We start from the raw sequence: 22,717 nt of genomic DNA on the forward strand, positions 1-22,717 counted from the left end.
TGGTCTACATATTGGTAGATTTATTTATTTCTCCAGAGCTTTACTTAAAAAAGACTGAAAGGAAATGAGACTATATTTTACATAAGTTATTGCCAGATAATTTTAAAATGCAGCATAAAATTAAACCTACTGAAGAAATTACATTTTTATGCAAAAAAAGAAAATAAATTTCTTTAGTCAATATCTTAGGACTTAGATCAAATATCACGTATGGCAAAATTCTAAAGAGAACTCATGACTTTTCACTTTGAATTAAAATTGAAATACATTTTGTAACTGAAATATGTGTATGTAAAATCACTTAAAAGATAAGCTATATAAATAAACCTAACTTCCTTATTAAAGAAAAGTTAATAACATTTATTTTCAACACAAAAATAATAAACTCCGTAACCACACCAAATTTTGTCCTCTTTTTAAAAAACATTTAAATGGATTTTTGTACAACTAAAAACAATTTTTATTCTTTTATTTCTCTTGTAGTTTGTAGGATATTTCTATGTTTATGTATTTTCATAGACATTGTCATCTATCGGTATTTGTGGGGGATTGGTTCCAGAAACCCTTGTGGATACAAAAATCCTTGGATACTCAAATCTTTTATTTAAAATGCTATCCGTTTTGCATGTAACCTACACAGATCTTTCTGTTCCTTTAAATCAACTCTAGATTACTTATGATACCTAATGCAATATAAATGCTATATAAATAGTTATTATGTTGTATTGTTTAAGGAATAATTACAAGAAAAATGTCTGTATATGTTCAGTACAGACGCAATCATTCTTTTTTTTCCCCCCCAAATACTTTTGATTCAGGGTTGGTTGAATCCATGGACACATTGCATACAGATCTGAAGAGACAACTGTATTTATGTCTAAACATAAAGTATTTATGCCCTCCTAAATTCATTACAAAGTAATATTCTATAAACTGAATTCCACCCTTTAACTTTCCTCAATGTTAAAAAACAAAAACAAAAACAAAAACAAACAAACAAAACCTGAAAGGACTTAAATTAGGAATTAAGGAAAACCCCAGGTCCAGCAAACTGTTTCATGTTCTGCAAACTTCTCCAGCTCTACCAGTACTGACACTGTGCTTCCATAGATGTGAGACCAATGACCTAAACCCTTTATTGAGTACCCCAAAATTCCACTAAAATTTACAAAAGCAATTATATTCTCATTTTATTGATATTTGAAGCATAATTTTAATTTTAAAATGGCTAGGAATGTATCCTTAAGTCTTCCTAAAACATTCTAGAATCTACTCCCAGATGAAATTTTAGGGCAAGGAAGACTGTTGCTTACATCTAAATTGTTTTGTAGTTTTGTTGATTATGAAAACATTATTTTCAAATAGGAAACATGATGCATAATAAAATTTAAATACAAATATCTAGGTAATATTAGGTATGCTGCTCCATTTTCACTAATTTTTGCTTGTTATTAATCATTAATTAATCCAACCGTTGCTGTCTTACCTTCACTGGAAGACCCCATTTATCTTTCCAATTTTTCCTTCTTTCTTTTCTCCTCCTTACCTACAGGAGTGATAAAGAGAAAAAAAAATTGAATCCCAGTGTGATGCCGCTAGTATGTACAGAAAACCCTTGACAGTCATTTTCCCATCAGCAGCTTCCCTGCTGGCCAGCTTCTAAGTCTCTCCCACTTCCCTTCTCCTCAGGTAGCTGGCTGCTAGATGTTTACTGATTAATTTGCATCAAATGTTCTCCTAGCAACCAACACTAGGATAGGATTAGATACTTTCGTAAAAGACTGTTTTCTGTTAAAGAAGCTTAGACTTCCTGAACACCACAAACATAAACTAATAACATTTAAGCAAAGGTATAACGTGATTCCTTCACATTTTTTAAAAGTAATTTTAGCCAGTTGCTTTTTACTGTTGTTTTTATTTGGGGAAAATCAGCATTTTTTTTTTTTTTCTATTTAAAAATTAGCATTTGTGAACACATTATTTTTTCTTTTCTTTTCTTTCCTTTCCTTCTTTTTTTTTTTTTTTTTTGGTAGACGGAGTCTCTCTCGCTCCGCTGCCCAGGCTGGAGTGCAGTGGTGCAATCTTGGTTTACTGTTGTTCACTGCAACCTCTTTCCCGGTTCAAGCGATTATCCTGCCTCAGCCCCCGGAGTAACTGGGATTACAGGCACCCGCCATGAGGCCTGGCTAGTTTTTGTATCTTTAGTAGAGATAGGGTTTCACTACGTTGGGCAGGCTGATCTCAAACTCCTAACCTCAGGTGATCTGCCCGCCTTGACCTCTCAAAATGTTGGGATTACAGGCGCGAGCCATCGCAGCTGGCTCACATCTCCATTTAAAACACAAATGATCTTAACAGTGCAGGAATATACACTGCATACTTTAAATAAAACCACAAAGAATTGGCCGGGCGCTGTAGCTCACGCCTGTAATTCCAACACTTTGGGAGGCCGAGGTGGGTGGATCACGAGGTCAGGAGATTGAGACCATCCTGGCTAACAAGAGTGAAACCCCGTCTCTACTGAATATAGAAAAAATTAGCCGGGTGTGGTGGCAGGCACGTGTAGTCCCAGCTATTCGGGAGGCTGAGGCAGGAGAATGGCGTGAACCTGGGAGGCAGCGCTTGCAGTGAGCCAAGATCGCGCCACTGCACTCCAGCCTCCATCTCAAAACAAAAAAACAAAAAAACAAAACAAAACAAAAAAACCACACACACACACACAGAAAGAATTTATGTCATTTTGTAATTATCGGTGCAAGACATTTAAATGAAAACAAATAGGTCTAGTTTCTAATGGCCTGTTATATAGAGAACACAGTAAATTTTCCTATCAAATGTGATTCATTTTTATTTTTGAATAAAAATAACATGAAACACAAAAGTTTTCATTAAGATTTACTTTAGCTGAAAAGTTAATAAACTCATTTTCCCTACTTCTCAAAAAGTCTCCGTGTCACCATTTACATATCAACTTTGATAACAATTTATAATATCAAATTATTACTTAATAGAAAGAAAAGCCATAAGAGAAAATATAATATGTACAATAAATCATGCATAGTAACATTAAATACACTGACCAACAGGACATGATATCTTAGCAGGTCTTTGAAATAAGAGGAAGAAATATTTTATTATGCCCCATTAAGATTTTAATTTAGCAGAGAACAATACAAGAGTAGAAAGTAAGATATTTAGTGTGATCAATAACAGTTTCAGGCTTTAAAGTTATTAAGTTTAAAAGTGGTAATCTCAAGGCTGTAAAAATTTTTATAAGTTCAAAAATCTAAGATTCAAAAAATAAAAACCTATAGTTTAATCATCTGGGGGAGATAATAGCATATTTTTCCTAGAGGTAAGAATAAAGCAGCAAATCCTTCATATGAAAATGCATTACCGATTCAGCTATGATGGTAATTACCCGTAGAATATTAGAAGACTGATATTTATGCAAATTTCCTTTTCCACTAATAGTTTATTGTTTTCTACGTGGGCATTTCTTGAATCTCACATGTGTTTTTAAGAAATCTGAAATGTAAATAATAACCACTTATTTCAAGTTTCAAGACATTTTAGTTAGGTAGTATATTAAAAATCTAATTCAAATTTCAGAAATTGCATATATAGATACTGTAACTTTTTAGCGCCTTGATAGATGATTGTAAAACAAATGATCTTCTAGGGTTAGAGACTTGGGAACCTATATTTGTTGAAGCCTTACTCTATACTAGGTACACTGTCAGATTTTTAAATAAACTGTCTCATATAATCATATCCAAAACAGTTAATGCAGATATTATCCTCAAATTATAGATCCTATCTGAGACTCAGAAATGTTAAATTGCTCCCAAAGACCACAGAACGAAGTGGAAAATCATGACTGTGGGACACCAAATCTGATTCTTTTCACTATATAAACAACCTCCCATAATTATGGAAGCAAAACCATTCTCCACTCCCCAAGTACTTTAGTTATTGATACCCAAGTTTCACAAAGTACTCAGCGAGACATGGCCTGGACTTTAAAATTACTACTTTCTTCTTCCCCTTATGGCTCATCAAAATCCCCACCATTTTCAGATAGCAATGATAAAAGACTAACCTGCATTAAAATATGAGGTTAAACAACCGGTTTTAAATGTTTATCTTCAGGTAGAGAATAAAATGGAATGTGAGTGGACACACTGAGTTATTGTGTGTCTGTGTGTGTGTAAATGATTGTCTTGCTAATTCATACATACATTCACACACACACACATACACACCTCACACATTCATTCCCTCAAGGATGCCTTTCTCCTCCATCTTTGCATAGTCCAATGTAAGAAACACTCTTTGTTAATGAGATTTGAAGAATAGATGTCCCTGATCCATCCACTGACCTATCAAAGGGTTCCTGATCAATCCTGTGTGTTAAGTGATTGACCCTTGTTAAAACCATGGCTATATTCATAATGAATGAAAAAATGTAGAAGGATAATAACCTGTTGTTACTGGCTGAATTTTGATCTCCCCTGAATAGCACCAAGCAAGAGATTCAGAGAGCAAGGTTTTGGAAAATGTATTATTACAAATACTTGTGTTCAATGATGTCACCCACATTCTGAAGAGCACATCATTAAGAAATATGAGCTAAGTGCCTACTTTCAAAACCTTGGCAGAAAAATAATGGCTTAAACTGCTATAAGGGGATGCAATACTAAAGGACAAAATGATTTTTATATGTGCTCTTTGTTTCAAAAATGAAAGGCAAAATTGAGAACTAATGCTTTACAGAGTCCAACATGATGCCCTTACTAAAGGTGGAACAGGGAAATGACATCTAGAGGAAATAGTAAAAGAAGTGAGCAATAATAAATACTAAAATAAATTCTGAAAAATATGCTGCAGTACCAACAACTTGAAAACACTTAAGAATTCAACAGAGAAAAATAAGTAAGGTATTGCCTTAGTTGTTTATGAACATGCAAAAGAGAAAAGAAAAAAATATCTTTGCAGTGGTCTGAAGCAGTAGGGAACTAGTGAGTTAGAAAAAGTAAATCATGCTTTAAACAAGATATCCTACCACTGTCCTCAACCCATAAACACAACAGTATATCAGTTTTATCAGAAATTACAGAGAATGTTAAGCAAATTATACTTTGTAAAATATTAAAAATATTTTTACAGTAAAATTCCAATACACTGTCTCTACCCAGAGCAGCTATTGCCTATGAGTGATAGTGGCTGATAAAGTAGCCCTACCTATGCAATGCCACACAAGACATTCTTGCTGAAAAATAATCTAGACACAAGGGATTAGATCCAGCTCAGTGCAGCTCTCCACTCCAACTCCTACATCATCCTCAGTTTACTACCCCAGCTCCTGCCATCATCCTTGGTATCTTCAGCTCATTTGATCAACTCTTCCAACAATCCGAATTTATGACCCTTGACAGCTTCTTATCCCACCATATTTACTCTTATGATAAACTTAAGCAAACTCGTAATCACCGTCACACCCAGGGTCTGGCAATGGCTCTACCTGAAATCTCAAATTCCAAAATCCCACTCTGATTGCAGCTCTGCATCATATTCACTCTCCCTCTGGATCATTTCTGCTATATCTGGGCTTCACCTCATTAAAGTTTCTAGTTCCAGACTACCATCCCTTTTTCCCAATATATTAGCTTCCTCTTGAACTCACTACTCTGTATAACTGGCTGAGACTTCAAGATGTTCCAGTTCAATTACTTCTATTTCTCCACCCCAGACTCTGCATGCATGGAATTCAATCAACCCAAAACTTTTGCTGCTTTCACACCTGGCTTGCCTGTGCAATACATTACTTTGACAATCATATTTACTAACTTCAGCCTGGTCCAAGCAGCGTTGACCTTCCATTATCAGTCAGTGGCCAACTGTCAGAACAGTGATCTCCTGTTCCTGAGTGGCCACTCAAAATATTCACCATCACCCTCAAAAGCTTTACCTAGGGGTGCTAGTAAACGTTCAATCAACAGCCCTTTGAAAAACAACACTAACAAAAAAGCCCAAATTCGTAGCATTTGCTGATTTTTAAACTGTAAATGTTCAAATGATGGGTGATTCCAAATTACTAACGTGACATCACTGAATGCAGAGTGGGGAAGCAACGTGTGGTAAGTAGCATACCTTCATATGGCCTTTCCACCAAATACAACCTGGTTTCTGTTCTCAGACACAATAGATATAAATAATCTCAAGAGTATAATTAACAGTGAAAGGTAGTAAAACAATTAGGAAACCTTGATTCTTGAGTATTTATTACCTTCACTTAAAATATAATTTAACTATAAATTTATGTAATTTACATTTTAATAATAGCCATGTTTAACAACTAGCTCTCAAAATTCCTGAAAACTCAGCGATTAGCTCCTATAAGCCTCAGCATGTCACTGCCTTTGCACCATTGCAAACTTTCATTTCTCTTAGCTGATGATCCTGCCTCATACTCTACTGAAACACATTCAAGATTGCCCATTAACGAAATTTAAAACATCCCTTGACCCCTGACCCTGTGTCTACATCTACTCATCTTTTTTATACCTGCATATCATTTTTATCAGAAATTCCATTAAAAAGAGTCCATATTACAGTAGTAGTTTCTATATCCTTACCCTCATTCCTTGCTTTTTCTCTGAAATTTTATGACATCACTATGGGAAAAAGCCATAAATTGCATCCATAATGCAAGGATTCTTTTCTTTCAGTTTTCTGATTGCTTTTTTGAGCAATTCTTGCAGCATTTGGCTCTATTGCATCTTCTTTCTATCTTAAATATTCTTTCTTCTTGAGTGCTGTTTGGCCTTAGGCATTCTGTGAATCATGAGAGACTGGGTATGGTACCCTCCATGAGCATCCCTGCAAGGACCAGCTAGCTTATCAAACTGGCTCCCTGCAGCTGAAGGATGCTGGCCAGGTAAACAAAATATTTGCTGCAGTTGAGGCTGGGAGACTCATAGTCTTTCCAGATGTAGTGGGTACAGAAGCTCTTGCCTGTTTTCTTGAGAAGAGGTGACTACTTAGTAAACTACTTGGCTCCTGAGCCTCTCATCACTTATGGGATTGCTGCTGCTTCTTGTATCCCAGAAGTTGGACCTGAGGCCCAATCCTAGATAAAAGAAAGAACACATCTAAGGGGGCCCAGCAAAAGGGGGAATATATTCAGAACACTTACAACAGGTGACTCAAACTGAAATAGAACTGAGGCAGAGGTGAAAACACAGCTAGAATAAAATAAAGATACACAGACACATGAACACACACACACACACACACACACACACACTCAGGACAATGCATGTTTTCAAAACATTTGTGATCTGACATCAGCTTATTAGCTCAGATTTCGTTCTCTAAACCCAACCCAGTAGCTATCTCAGTAGGTACAGGAAGGGTGGTAAATCTGGAACCCAATGTGAAAACTGTGAGAAATTCCACAGGAGATAAAAGGTGTTCAGGGTCTTGCATGAGTAACTTCAGATAAGAGAGGATAACATAGCACAGGCTTACATGAATAGCAAGAACCAGAAAGATAACATTGAATGCTGGCAAAAACTACAAAATAGGGTAAGTGCTAATAGGAGAGCAAATGCTGATTTATAGAGCAATCTAGCAGTCTGTAATGAAATATTTGCATATCCTATGACTCACCAATCCTTCTTCCAAATATATCAGAGCCTCAGGATATAACTGTCCAGTTCGTGTGTTGGGAAACTCCAGGGCTTATCTTTCACACAGGGTATTGCAAGTGTATACTACATATGAAATTACTTGTGTTTTATAGACACACAAAGTTGAAACAAATGTTCAGTTGCTACATTTATAACTCATTGAAAAATAGGATGAATGTGTTGAAAAATCCTTTGATATTAATACATATAATTAATTTAAATAGGTGGCTATATTTATTTCTAAAAAAAAAGTAAAATACTAGAAATTCTTTATGTCTAACTTATCTTTTTAATAAAAGTTATCTATTATGATTAGAAATATTTAAAAATGATGGAGGCAAAAACAATCAGACATATCATGCATAAAAGTATGTGCTTTCCTATCTTGTTTCTTAAATAATTTTATCTTGACCTGTCAGTGAGAATTTTTTCCCTCACCTCTCATAATTCAATATCCTGAATCCAGAGAAATGGCTGTTTCCATCTGTTTCACTTAGAATAATCAATACTTAGATAAGTTCATGCATAATAATGAATATGTATCTCCCAGAACGTGCTTTGCCAAATTTTGTGACATAATTTTATCCAAGATCAGGACCTTGACAGAAGGGTATCTGCATTTTCATTTTATTTTACAAGGGATATGGGAATGCTGACTATCTACTTTCTACTTTTTCCCCATATTATTGCTTTGTAAAAGGAAGCATTCTGCCACAGTGAAATAGACATGTGTTTCGAAAAATTCTCCCTTTAGGCCCAAACATGGGCTAACTTCAATAAATGAAAGTGGCATAGTTTACAGAATTGGTTTCTCACTAAGTATTTAGTTGAATCAGCTTTTTAGAAGCCTTCAGATTTTTAAGAGAAGCAAAAGAAAAAGCATTCTTCCAGCATCAAGAAACCACTTTGCCACAGATAATTGTCTCATTTAATTTGCATTCCAATGCATACCAAACTGAAAAATAACAATACAATACTCAGGAGTCCAATCCGATGGAAGACTTCCTATCAAGTAATAAAGTGACAAGAGAAATAAAATGGGAGAGGAAGAAGGGCTGGGAGGAGTGACTCAGTGAAGTTGATGGGTCGGTTGCAAATTCCCAAGTTCAGGTTATCAACCTTTCTTCCTGCTTTACTACTAGCTCCTCTTCCACCAGAAAAAAAAAAAAAAAAAAAAAATACAGACAGCCTAAGATATCAGCTGACAAACTTCATTATTGATGGCGTCAGGTGGTAGATCAATGCTGGAGGAAAATCAATGGTAAAAATATTTTTCGGTGGTGCATACAGATGAAGAGTCTCAGCAGCATTTCTTGATGGAAACCACAAAAGTTCGCACACCCCCAAGAGTCATTGTTTCATAGGAGGCAAGATCTTACCTGGTGTTTTAGAGCTACTAATTTGCTCCTATATGTTTTCCTGCATTGTAGATCTGTAACTGTTTGCTACAAAACGGCAAGGCAGAATGAAGGAAGCAAAGAAGGAAGGAAGGAAGGAAGGAAGGAAGGAAGGAAGGAAGGAAGGAAGGAAGGAAGGAAGGGAGGGAGGGAGGGAGGGAGGGAGGGAGGGAGGGAGGGAGGGAGGGAGGGAGGGAGGGGAATGGAAGGGAAGGGAAGGACAAGGGAGGGGGTGAAAGAGAGATAAAGATTCCACTAAAAATAAAATATAATTTCTCATGTAGTGGTTTGTTTCACGGATATTTACTACATATATGTCCATTTAATAAGGTGAAAGACTGGAAACCTTAAGAGTTAGAAAGCACGCCTAAATTGAAAAGAGTATATCAATTTTTCATTTGAAGAGAGTAAGTCAAGATAGTTTTCCTTGCATGGAAAGATGATGCTCTACAAGAAATTCCATGCTAAGGGATGCTTATTTAAAATGGGAGAATGATAGGGAAGCAATTCTAAAGAATCACCCTGATTTACAGCCTCTAGTCCCAAAACAGCCTCACACTATGTCAGTTTTCTTTCCAAGTCATCAATCAATTCAGATCAGAGTACTCTCCTGCCCTGAAGCTTGCAGATATTCTGAAGAAGTGCCCAGACAAGATTATTACCAGGTGAAGTGGGGAGTAAGTGAAAGGGTATCACCAGAGACAGGTTAACTTTGAAGGGGAATCAGCAATTTTGGATATAATAGCCAAAGAAGGAATTGGTTAAAAGGCGACATATAAACCAAACATGAAGGAGGAAAGAATAACATGTGAATATCTGGTAAGAATAGCAGTGCAGAAGCACTGAGTTAAGACTGTGTGGCTATTGAAATGTAAGCTTTAGGTCTCACTTGTGACAGATATCTTCCAACATTCTGAAAGGAACTCTAATAATCTTGTCTGTGTAATTGTGAAGTCGTTTCCTTAAAGGGGCCTCTCAAAATTGTATAAGCTCCAGGAGCCATAAAACTTGGACCTGCCCTTGTGTGTTAGTTACCCAGTTGAGGTCCACAGAAATGAACATGCTCCCTAGTAAACAGAAGAGAACCTGTTATTCTGTCAGAATTGCATCCCATCAGGAGAGAAAAACCTATGTTCTTGAGATAAGTTACATGACTTTCACCAATAGAAACTGGAGAACACTATTTCAAGGGAAAAAAGTACAGAAGTCCTAATAAGTCTTCATTTACTTTCTCAGAGGAAATGAAGTATAATTTACTAAGTATTACTGTGATTTGTAAACTTCATAACTTATCTTTTTTGATTTATATATAGCGTATTTCCAAATACTGATTAGCAGTCAAACACTCAAGTTTAAGGCTGTGAATAGAGGGGATCCAGGAAGCTTATGTCCTTCCATGAAATAATCTTGAGTGAACAGGACTAGAAGAGGCTGGTAGTAGAAACTTAAAATAAGCTGATGAAGTTCAGAGCCCTGCAGTAAAGACAGTAGCAAGGGCAGAAGAAGCAACATCAAAGGGGCTGAAAACCTGATAGCCAATATTCATATTTCTAACAAATACCTCACACTCAAGAGAACCCATCAGGATATCCCATTGGCTCATACGCTGAAATCCTTCTAGAACATTTCCTCTTGCCACTTCTTCCACCACTACTCTTCTGCTTTAAGCAATTATCATTTCTTCCCTGATTTTTTCAGCAGTGCCCAAACCATCCTGCCTCCTTCCAGACCTTCACCTCCCTTACAACCTATTTACACTCCACAGTCAGAGTAATCTTTTAAATAGAAGTCAGATCATGAAATTATTTGTCAGACTGAAATCAAATCCACAAGGTCCAGTATGATCTTTATTTCTAACCCCACTCCTCTTTCTGCCTTACTTTTTACATCTTTCTCCCATTGCTTACTCTGCTCCAGCCATATTGGCTACCTTGCTTTTCTTCGACTATAGCAAGCACACTCCTATCTTGGGGTTTTGCATTTGCCATTCTTACCAAATAGCCACATGATATTCCTTCCTCTTTCAAATTTGGCTCACATGTTACCTTTTAAACAATGCCCTCTTTGGCCATTGTATCTGAAACTGCAGCTTTCCTTTCAACATTCCCTATTTCTGTTCCCAATTTATTTTTCATATTAGCATGTATTATCATCTATAATTTTATATTTGTTTATTGTCTGCAACTAAAATGTAAGGTCTATGAGGGCAAGGCATTTTATATTTTACTTACTGCTCTATTCCCAGTGCCTAGAATGGGACTAGCAGCAGAATGATACACATGGGACTCTGAATTAGCTCACTAATGTATTCAGCATAAGCATAAACTCTTGGCAAGACATTAAGAGTTCTTTATAAGATATCCTCAACTGACCTTTCAGACTCATTGCTTCCCATTCCTCCTGTATACTCTGCCATCCAGTTAGGAAAAGCTATATTCCATTCCTTCCTTAATATATCAGGTTCTTTCATGCCTTAATCTCTTGCTCACATTGTGCCTTCTGCCTGGAATATCTCTTTTTATCTTCTCATTCTTTCCCTAGCCAACCTCTGCATATCTCTAGAGACCAAATTCCAGTGTCTTTCCCCTCTGTGAAGTCATCTGTGACTCTTCTAGACAGAATTAATTAATCCCTACTCAATGCTCCTGGAGTATATTTTACATGTCTCTTTTAAAATAATCAAATTATATCTCAGTTATTTACACCTTTATTTACTCATTTTCTGAGTATCATTCATTTAACAAATTGATAGCGGCAAGAGACAGACAAATTCCTAGGCAGACAAGGGTGGGTCCCCAGGCCTGACAAATTAAAGCCTGAAAACCAAGCTGCAGGTTCTGGATAAAGTCCCTGACTGGAGTGAGAACTTCCTCAGTGCCTTTTAGCCAACTGAGTGGTGCCTTTTCCAGGCCCATGGACCAAAAGGCATGTACTCCTCCATTCAGAGCCCATAAAAACCTCAGACAGTCACAGGTTGGGACTACCCAGTTTTGGGTGGGGCTACCCACTTGGTGTCCCCTCTTCACTGAGACCTGTATACTCTGGTCCAGCTGCAGCCTTGCACGTAGTCAGCTCCTATGCCGGAGCCTGAAGCTGCCCAACCAGCCACAGTAGCTGGTGCCCCTGGGTGTCCTCGGCGGGCCTTAGATCAGGCCAGTAGCCCAAGCTGAGCACAGCCTGCTGGCCAAGTGGGCAGAGCAAGCACAGGGGCAAGTCAAGAGCTGAGCAAAGGCAGGGCAAGAGTGCCTCCAGCCATGGAAATTTCTGGCTGGTGAAGCAGCACTCGAAATAATCCTCTGTCAAAATCTTTAGGCGGTGTATACACCTCAATGGATTAAAGGACATCAAACTAGAAAGTGATCCATTGAGAATATTTAAATAACCTAAAATACACACAAATTTAGAAAGTGGAATTAACCAATACGACATATTTCAAGAAATTATAAAAGAACGACAAAAAGTGTTATCCTGTGAGTAGAAAATTTCATACAAGAGGGATTCCCACACCACCCAAGCAAACACACACACACACACACACACACACACACACACACACACACACAATTTGCTCCAAAGAAAAGAGTGAGAATTTTATCAGTATACCTATTCAGGCTTCCTGCTAGTCATCATCAACTTAACTGCCTCATTGATCTCAAATAAGCTTTTGAGGGAGAGAGTCAAAAAAATTCCAGAAAGAAACCAGCATATGAAACAGGGCGACATGCTTTAAGAAGGACTATTAAGGGAGTTGCAGGATGAAAGAGCAACATGATTGTTTATATTTAACAATTCAAAAACACTCTTCAATTTTAATTCCATTTTTATAGGCAACAAAACTAGATTATAAATTACCTGGGGATTTTGGTTTCTGGTTTGGCAAGTTAGGAGCTTGGAAGTTGTTACTTTGTCCTAACAACAAGTAAGAAGTCCAACAAACTGACAACTGAACTTAACAAACTGAAAAATCAATAACTCTTGTATCTATCAGAGAAGTGAGGGTACAGGGCAAATCACTGCCCCCAAAATTGGAGAGACAGGTAGGTGAATACAGAGAATCATAACATAGCAAAGCAGAAGACTACAATCAGAACACTCCCCAGGAGCCAGTGCCAGGATAGAAAAACCTGAACTAGAATTGATGAATTACTTGAGGCTTAGTATGGACAAGCTTGAGAGGTAACAACTCTGGAGGATCTAGTCACAGAGGAGTCCCCACAGTTTTGGGAGGTTTACCTCCAGGATTTGGACCAGGTTTCCACGGTCAATATTGGACAAAAATCCCCTGTTGCTTCCAGCAGGGGTAGGAGAAAAGTAACCCTTTCAAAATATACCACAGCATTATTTTCTTAATAAATCCTGACTTTAGAAGCAACTATTTTACCAGAGCCTAAACTATTGAGTTTCTCTCAGAGCTCAATCAATCCAGGGAAGAGAAATACCCAACTCTAGCCCACTGTAGTCATCATATCCTATTTAAGCCCAAGAAGCACTTGTGCAGTTCATAGTCCAGACACACTAAAAAACTGATCTCTTTAGGTATGTAAATGATGAGTTGATGGGTGCAGCAAACCAACATAGCACATGTATATCTATGCAACAAACCTGTGCATTGTGCACATGTACCCTAGAACTTCAAGTATAATAATAATAAAAAATTAATACAAAAACTGAGTTCTAACCAAAGAACTATAGAACACTTCCCCTCTCTCACACCTTACCACACTATTAAACGCCTATGTACTGAAGTTTCTTTTACCCAATACATCATGTCTAGCTATTGAGAAAAAATTACAAGGCCTGTCAAAAAACAATAAACAGAACTTGAAGAGAAAGAGCAAGTACTGGAACCTCAGTCAGATATGGCAGAGATGTTGGAATATCAAACTGGAAATTTAAAGGTAATATCATCAATATGTTAAGGGCTCCTGGATAAAGAAGACAGCATGCAAGAAAATATGTGCAACGTAATCAGAAAAAATGGAACTTCTATGAAAGAATGGGGGAAAAGAAATGCTGGAGATTAAAAGCACTGTAATAGAAATGATGAATGCCTTTGATGGGCTTATTAGTAGAATGGCTATGGCTGAGAAAAGAATCTCTGCACTTGAGAATATTTCAATAAATGTCCAAAACTAAAAAGTAAGAACAAAAAGAGTGAGAGGAAAATCCAGAAAATAATATTTCAGAACCATGGGGCAGCTACAGAAGTTGTAAATATGTATAACAGGAACACCAAAAGAAGAAGAAAGAGAAAGGAACATGAACAACATCTGAGGAAATGATGACTGGGAGTTGCCCCCCAGTTAATGTCAGACAGCAAACTTCAGATCCGGGAAGCTAACACCAAGCAGGATAAATGCCAGGCATATCATACACAAACTTCAGATAATAAATAATGAAGAAAAAAACTTGAAAGATGCAGGAAAAATCTACTTTGCCTATAGAAAAGAGAAGAATAACATCCAACGTATCAGAAATGTGCAAGCAAGAATGGAATGGGATATTGAAAGCATTGGGAGAAGAAAGCCACCAATCTAGAAATCTGTAACCTGCAAAATGATCCTTCAAAGGTCAGGAAGAAATAAAGATTCTGAGACAAGCAAAAATTGAGGGAATGTGTTGGCAGTAGACATACCTTGTAAGAAGTGTTAAAAGAAATTCTTCAGAGAGAAGGGAAATAGTATAGCTCAGAAACTCAAATCAACATAAAGAAACATAGAGCATCAGAGAAGGAACAAATGAAGGTAAAATAAAAATTTTTGTATTTTTTACTTCTTTTTCTTTTTCTTTTTTTTTTTTTTAGACACGGCCTTGCTCTGTTGTTCAGGCTGGAATGCAGTGGTGTAATCATAGCTCATTGCAGCCTGGACCTCCTCAGTCCAAGTAATCCTCCCATCTCAGCCTCCCAAGTAGTTGGGACCACAGACATGCACCACCATGCCTGACTAATTTTTAAAATTTCTGTAGAGATGGGGTCTCTCTACGTTGCCAGAAGTGGTCTCAAACTCCTGGGTTCAAGAGATCCTCCTGCCTTGGTCTCCCAAAATACTGGGATTACAGCCATGAGCCACCATACCTGGCCTTCTTATTCTTAGTTGATCTAATAGATAAGAGCTTGTTCAAAATAGTAACAATGTATTTGATTACATATGCTTATGAGTATGTGTACACACACACACCCATATATACTTATGTATAAATGAAACGAGACAGCAATGATATATAAGATAGGAAGAAGTGGTATCATTTTGTTATTGGAAGGTATTTGCATGATCCTTGTAGTGGTCTAGTGCTATTTGAACATAAGCTTTCCTTAGGGTAAATTTATATTTCAAACTCTAGGAAATTCACTAAAAGTTTAAGAACAGGTACAAATAATATGCTAAAAAGGGAGAGAATATTGAATCATATAAAACATTTAAATAAATCCACAAAAGGCAGAAAAAGAGTGGATAAAAAATTGGAGCAAAGAACTAAGGAAATGAATAGAAAACAGTAACAAACATTATAGATATTAATTAAATTACATCAATAATCACTTTAAAAAATCAATCAATGGTGTGAACACACTAGTCGACAGAGATTGTCAGATTGTATATATAAAAAAAGACCCAACTGTATGTTTTCTACACAAACAAAACAAAACAACAACAAAAAAACACTTTATAAAGACACATAGAGGTTAACAGTTAATAGATGGAGAAAAATATACCATGCTAACATTAATAAAAAGAAAGCGGGAGTAGTTTGTTAGGATGTCTCTTCTGTCTGAAATTTATGTATTTAAGACAGAGCAGACATCATATGTTAGGAAAGTTATCGGTGATAAACGGGGACAACACTTAATTATAAACAGGTTAATTCCTCAAAAAGATATACTAATCCTTAATGTGTATGAGCCTAACAACAGAGTGTCAAAATATGAGGCAAAAACTAATAGACAAGCAAGGAGAAATAGATGCATCTACTGTCATAGTTGGAGTTTTAACACTACCAGAAATGGACAGATTTAGCAGGCAGAGAATCAGTAAGAACATAGTTGAATTCAACAGCCCCATCAAGAAACTAGATATATTTAGCTAGGTGCAAAAGTAATGCGGTTTTGTCATTAAAAATAATGGCCCCCCAAAAAAAAAAACAAACGCATTTACTCTCCACCAACCTAACAATTGACATCTATAGACCGCTTTACCCAACAATAGCAAATTACACATTCTTCTCAAGCTCACAGGAAACATGCACCAAGATAGACCATATTCTGGGTCATAAAACACATCTTAACAAATTTAAAAGAATATAAATCATAAAATATCTGCTTTTAGACCACAATGGATTAAACTGGAAATCAATAACAGAAAGATAGCAAGATAATTCCAAATTATTTGGAGATTAAATGACATACTTGTTGTCAACGCTAACATATGAGTCAAAGAAGAAATCTCAAAAGAAATTTTAAAATATCTTGAACTAAATGAAAACATAAGTTATCAAACTTTGTGGGATGCAGCAAAGCAGTGATTAGAGGGATATTTATAGCACTAAATGCATACGCTAGAAAAGAAGAAAGATTTAAAATTAATAATCTAAACTTTTAATATAGGAAACCAGAAAAAGAAAAGCAAATTAATTTCAAAACAAATACAAGAAAATAATAAAAATTTGAGCAGCAATCAGTGAAATTGACAATAAGAAATTAATAGTGAAAATCAACAAAATCAAATGTTGATTATTTGAAAAGATCAAAATAAATAAATAAATAAATAAGCCTCTATACAGGCTAAGTAAGAAAAATAGAGAAAGGACAGAAATTAATAATAGCAGAAATACAGAGGGGTCATTACTACGTATTTCATGGATATTAAATGTATGATACAAGAATATCATGAACAAATCTATACCCACAAAGTTGATAATCTAGAAAAAATGGAGCAATTTTTGAAAGACACAAATGGCCAAAACTCATACAAGAAAAAATAGACAGGTCTGAATAGGCTTCAATCTATTTTAAAAATTTAACAAATAATTAATAACATCCCAAAAAGCATCAGGCCCAGATGGGATCCCTAGTGAATTTTACTAAAGAATCAGTTATACCATTCTCTACAGTCTACTCCATAAGAAAGACACAGAGGAAATACTTTCTAATTCACTCCTTGAGGCCAGCATTATATAAGTTAATACCAAAACCAGACAAAGACATTACAAGAAAATAAAACTATAAACCAATATCTCTCATGAATATAGATGCAAAAATCCTAAAAAATATTAGCAGATCAAATTCAAAAGCATATAAGAAGAATTTTACACCTAGAACAAGTGAAATTTATCCCAGCTATGCAAGGCTAGTTCAACATTCAAAAATCAATTTACTCCATCACAACAACAAGCTAAAGATGAAAGATCACATGATCCTTCCAATAGATATAGAAAACGCATTTGATAAAACCCACACCCATTCATGATAAAAACTCACAGCAAATTGGGAAGAGAGGGAACTTACTCTAGTTAATTTAAAAAATTATAAACCTATATTGCTAACATCATATTTAATGGTGAAAAACTTGAAGCTACACTTCTGAGATCAAGAGCGAGGCAAAGGCAGGGTATGGTGGTTCATGCCTGTAACCCCAGCACTTTGGGAAGCTGAGACAAGAGGATTTCTTGAGAGAGAGATATATATATATATATACACACACACACACACACACACAAAATATATATATACACACACATATGTATACATACTATATATATATAAAAAATATATAAAATCAGCTGTGCATGTTAGTAGATGACTGTGGTTCCAGCTACTCAGGAGACTGATGTAGGAGGATTTCTTGATCCCAGGAGTTGGAGATTGCAGTGAGCCATTGTTGTATCACTGCACTCCAGCCTGGGTGACAGAGTGAGACCCTGTTTCAAAAAACATCAAACAAATAAAAAAGAACAAGAAGAGAATGTCCCCTTTCACCACTGCTTCTCACCATCATACTGGAAATCCTAGCTAATTCAATAAGACAAGACAAGAAAATAAATATATACATATTGGTAAAGAATAAATAAAACTGCCTTTGTTCACAGATGAAATGACTGTTTATGTAGAAAATCCAAAAGAATTGGCAAAAAGTCCCTACTGGAACTATTAATAATAAGCAATTACAGCAAGATTGCTGGATAAAAGGCTACTATACAAAAGACTGTTGCTTGCCTATATACCAGAAATGATCCGTTGGGATTTCAAATGAAAATAATTGATCAATGAAAGCAAATGATCAATTGGGATTTAAAATGAAAACATTGATCAATTGGGATTTAAAATGAAAATAACTGTTATATAAAATACACAGAGAACTCTTAAAACTCAACAATAAGGAAACAAACAAACCAATTAAAAAGCTCTGAACAGATAGCTCGCCTAAGATATCCAGATGTGAAATAAGGTCAGATGCTTTACATCATAATCATTAGGGAATTGCAAATTAAAACATTAATGATAACCATTATCTACCGACCTATTAAAATGGCTAAAATGCAAATCAGTAACAGTACAAAATGCTGGTAAGGATGTGAAGCAATGGGAATTCTCATGCTTTGTTGACAGAAATGAAAAATTGTAAAGCCACTTCGGAAGACAATTTGGCAGTTTCTTATAGAACTAAACATATTATTACCACATGATCCAGTAATCATGCATCTTGGTATTTACCCAAATGAATTGAAAACTTTTATCCACACAAAAATATGCACACAGATGTTTATAGCAGCTTTAGTCATAATTGCCAGACCTTGGAAGCAACCAACATGTCCTTCCATGGGTGAATGGATAGACTGGTACACACAAACAATAACATATTAGTCAACACTAAGAATAAATTAGCTTACAATGCCATGAAAAGAAAAAAAACATGGAAAAACCTTACATACCAAATACTAAGTGAAACAAGCCAATCTGAAAAGCCAATCTGAAAAGGCAAAACTACTGAGACAGTGAAAAGATCAATGGTTTCCATTGGTTTGGGCTGCAGTGATGAATAGGTGGAAGAGAGAGGATTTTGAGGGCAGTAAAACTACTCTGTACAATACTATAATGGTAAATTCTTGTCATTACACATTCCCCCCAAATGATAGAATATACAACACTAAGAGTAAACTATGGATTTTGGGGAATAATGATGTGTTGATGTCAGTTCCTTGACTGTAGCAAATGTACCATTCTAGTGTGGGATGTTGATAGCCAGGGAGACTACACGTATGTGGAAGTACAGGGTTTCTGGGAAAGCTCTGCATCTTCTTTGCAATTTTTTAATGAACCTAAAACTGCTCTGAAAAAGAAAGTCTATTAAAAATATTTAGCTGTTCAGCACCAATTTTATCCACAGAATTCAGTTAATTTACAACTATTTTGAAAAAAAATCAAAAGTAATGCCTAGACTTTTCAATAGCTATCTTCCTATATCTATTAATTCATAATTTTGTTAAAAATTTTGTTTAGGAATAAGTATATCTTTTACAATAATCTTAGTTAAATGTTGTCCTCTTGGAACCAGAATCTCTGTCTGCCTATTTGTTTGAATTTGCCAAAAACATTTAAGTAAATCTGATTTTATAGAGTGCATTCCTTTAGAGTGCTTTTTTGAATGGAAGAAATCTTGCTTCTTTTCAATCTCTGGTAAACTGGCTTAAAAAAATTAGTTATAGGAGGCAGAAAAAACGTGTCTATCTTTCAAATTCTTAGCTGTTGAAAGATGAAATTTCAGATCCCACTGGACAGGATAAGGTGGCTGGGCAGCACCTCTTGGGGAGTATGGATTTTGGATTATGCCCTAACAGATGGATTTTCCTTGATTGAGGTGAAAGGTGGAACTAACCTAAGAGATGAACTCATGGGTAATTCTATAGATAAACACTTTCAGAGTAGAACTGTAAATGTGGTGATTCTCTGAAGAAAACCTATGGGTATTTTTTTTAAGTATTCCAATAAAAAGTCATCAGAAAACTTCTGGAAAATGATTCTTGAAGATTGAGAAGACTGCAAGAGATTTAAGGGGAACATGAGTATTGGAAAAGATTTAGAATTATTCTCCAATAGTGTTATTCCTGACCCTACTTACCAACCTGGCTTACAAAGTGCCTCAGAGAAATATTTCTAATGTGTAACAATGCCCAGGAAGATATGGTTTAGCATTACTCAGGTCAAACTCCAATATCAAGCCCAAAATGTTGCCTACATTCCTTGGTAGCAGATATTAGATTCAAACACTATGCTTCAGGAAAAGTCATAGCTACTGTGATTTAAAATACACTTGAAAGTATTGTGAGACAAACAGATTTGTAGCAAATGAGATTTAGTGTATTAATTTATAAATGCTGTAAGCACCACCTCCTTTCTACCCACCAACCACCATTGGTACTTTTTTTTTTTTTTTTTTTTTTTTTTGAGACGGAGTCTCGCTCTGTAGCCCAGGCTGGAGTGCAGTGGCCGGATCTCAGCTCACTGCAAGCTCCACCTCCCGGGTTCACGCCATTCTCCGGCCTCAGCCTCCCGAGTAGCTGGGACTACAGGCGCCCGCCACCTCGCCCGGCTAGTTTTTTGTATTTCTTAATAGAGACGGGGTTTCACCGTGTTATCCAGGATGGTCTCGATCTCCTGACCTCGTGATCCACCCGTCTCGGCCTCCCAAAGTGCTGGGATTACAGGCTTGAGCCACCGACTGGTACTTTTTATAATAAAGATAGCTAAAGTCATAAGTAAGTCTGTGAAGGAAGTTCATGGCGTCACAAACTTTGAGGTTATTTTTCTTCCCCTGCTTCTCTATATGAAGAGTTCATTTTCTCCCTATAACATAAACTAATCATAAAAATAAAAATGAGAATAGGCTGGGCATGGTGGCTCACACCTGTAATCCCAGCACTTTGGGAGGCCCAGGTGGGTGGATCACCTAAGGTCAGGAGTTCGAGACCAGTCTGGCCAACATGGCAAAACCTCATCTCTTCTAAAAATACAAAAATTAGCTGGGTGTGTTGGCACATGCCTGTAATCCCAGCTACTCAGGAACTTGAGGCAGGAGAATCTCTTGAACCTGGGCAATGGAGGTTGCAGTAAGCCGAGATCATGCCACTGCACTCCAACTTAAGAGACAGAGACTCTGTCTCAATAAATAAATAAACAAAAGAAGAGTGAAAATAACACACACACACACACACACACACACCCCATACAGCCAAACAGCATAAACATCAGTGTGTGTTTCATTTCTGTGCCTTTCTAGAGACCCTAAGAAATTTGATCTACTCTATTTTGAAGAAATCTCTTTCAAATTGATTAGTAACTTATGGAAGAGCATAAGAACTATGAATGATTAAAGTAGGTTACCTTGAGAACAAATAGATATCTAGAAGAATTTCCTTTAAATCTGGAGACCCAATATAACATTCCTAGTGAACCTGAAGACAGTTGATCAGACCAAGAAATATCTAGTCAGTTCTAGACATGTGCTATTGGCTTATATACCATAATGTCTTACTTTCCAACAATGCTTTATATAATATTCCTTTTTTTTTCTCCCTATTGTCTTCCTAGCTCTGCAATTCTTAGTTCATTTTGGTTTGTAGTTACTGAAAGATGTACCACTAGAGTGGGCTTTCTTTCAGAAAGTCTTATCATCTTTGGTCACAGTAAACTCATTAACAGTTTCAATGTAATTATGATCTGAAGGGATCTTTACGATTTGTGTACTATAGCTGGTATTTCTGTTTGCTGTTACTGGTCTCCACAACTACTAAATGTGCCAATTAAAGTGGTTAAGGGATATATAAGTAATATTATAAATTAAGCATCAAAACATAAAATATTATTCCTATAATAAGTGAATACCTTAGGGAAAAATGAGAGGTGTATTTTGAGGGCAACTTTATCACGAAAACACATTTCAGTATTATTTTTGTTTACTTTAGAGTTGTCAGTCATTAAAATTCACTAATTATTATAAAAATCATTTACCAGTCCAACCAGCCTCCTAAGATTTTCACTGGGGAAAAGAAAAATTACCATCTGCAAGCTCCTATGATACGGAAATCTCATTTGCAAAGCAACACAAGAAATGTTTATTTGGTGGGACTGATTAAAAGCACTATTAAATATTCATCAATTCCTCCATTTCCTTCCTTCCTCTTCTTTTATTGTGCTAGCAATACTGACAGATAAGGTCCTATAGTCTAACACTTACATAATCAAATGCAAACACCTAATATCATAACCAAAGAGAAAGGCATTCAGAAAGCTGAAAAAGAGACCAATAGCTTGATTTCTTTTTTTAATTCTTTATGGATAAGGTACTACAAAAAATGAACTATATATTTCATAATAGAGCATTTTCTTTGCTTAAACGGGCAATATTTATCCCCTCAAATATTAAATTTTGGATTACTTTATTTTCTTTTATTTTTCTATCAACTTGACAGCAGACACTGAGATCATAGAGGTGTGACTAAGGAATTACATCTTCAGTTTCCTTCCAACAAGGTGACCACTTGGCAAGAACTCCAGTTCTCAGAAACTGTGACTCATACCCTGATCAAACGCATTAAAGGTCATCTAAGTAATGCCAGGAAAAGAATGTGGCTCCC

At 36.1% G+C, this 22,717-nt stretch overlaps 1 long non-coding RNA gene across 11 annotated transcripts in view; it reads right to left on the reverse strand.

The window, feature by feature from the left end:
- The window catches only part of LOC102119720 (uncharacterized), a 1,100,133-nt gene that overhangs the window by 437,280 nt on the left and 640,136 nt on the right, over positions 1–22,717 (reverse strand). For all 11 annotated transcript variants that reach the window (XR_006697344.3, XR_006697342.3, XR_010586309.2 and 8 more), the window contains one exon: positions 1,487–1,546. This is a non-coding gene — a long non-coding RNA (uncharacterized lncRNA). The remainder of the gene's footprint in view (positions 1–1,486; positions 1,547–22,717) is intronic.

This window comes from Macaca fascicularis, chromosome 4 (assembly GCF_037993035.2).
Source record: "Macaca fascicularis isolate 582-1 chromosome 4, T2T-MFA8v1.1".
Lineage (NCBI taxonomy): Eukaryota > Metazoa > Chordata > Mammalia > Primates > Cercopithecidae > Macaca > Macaca fascicularis.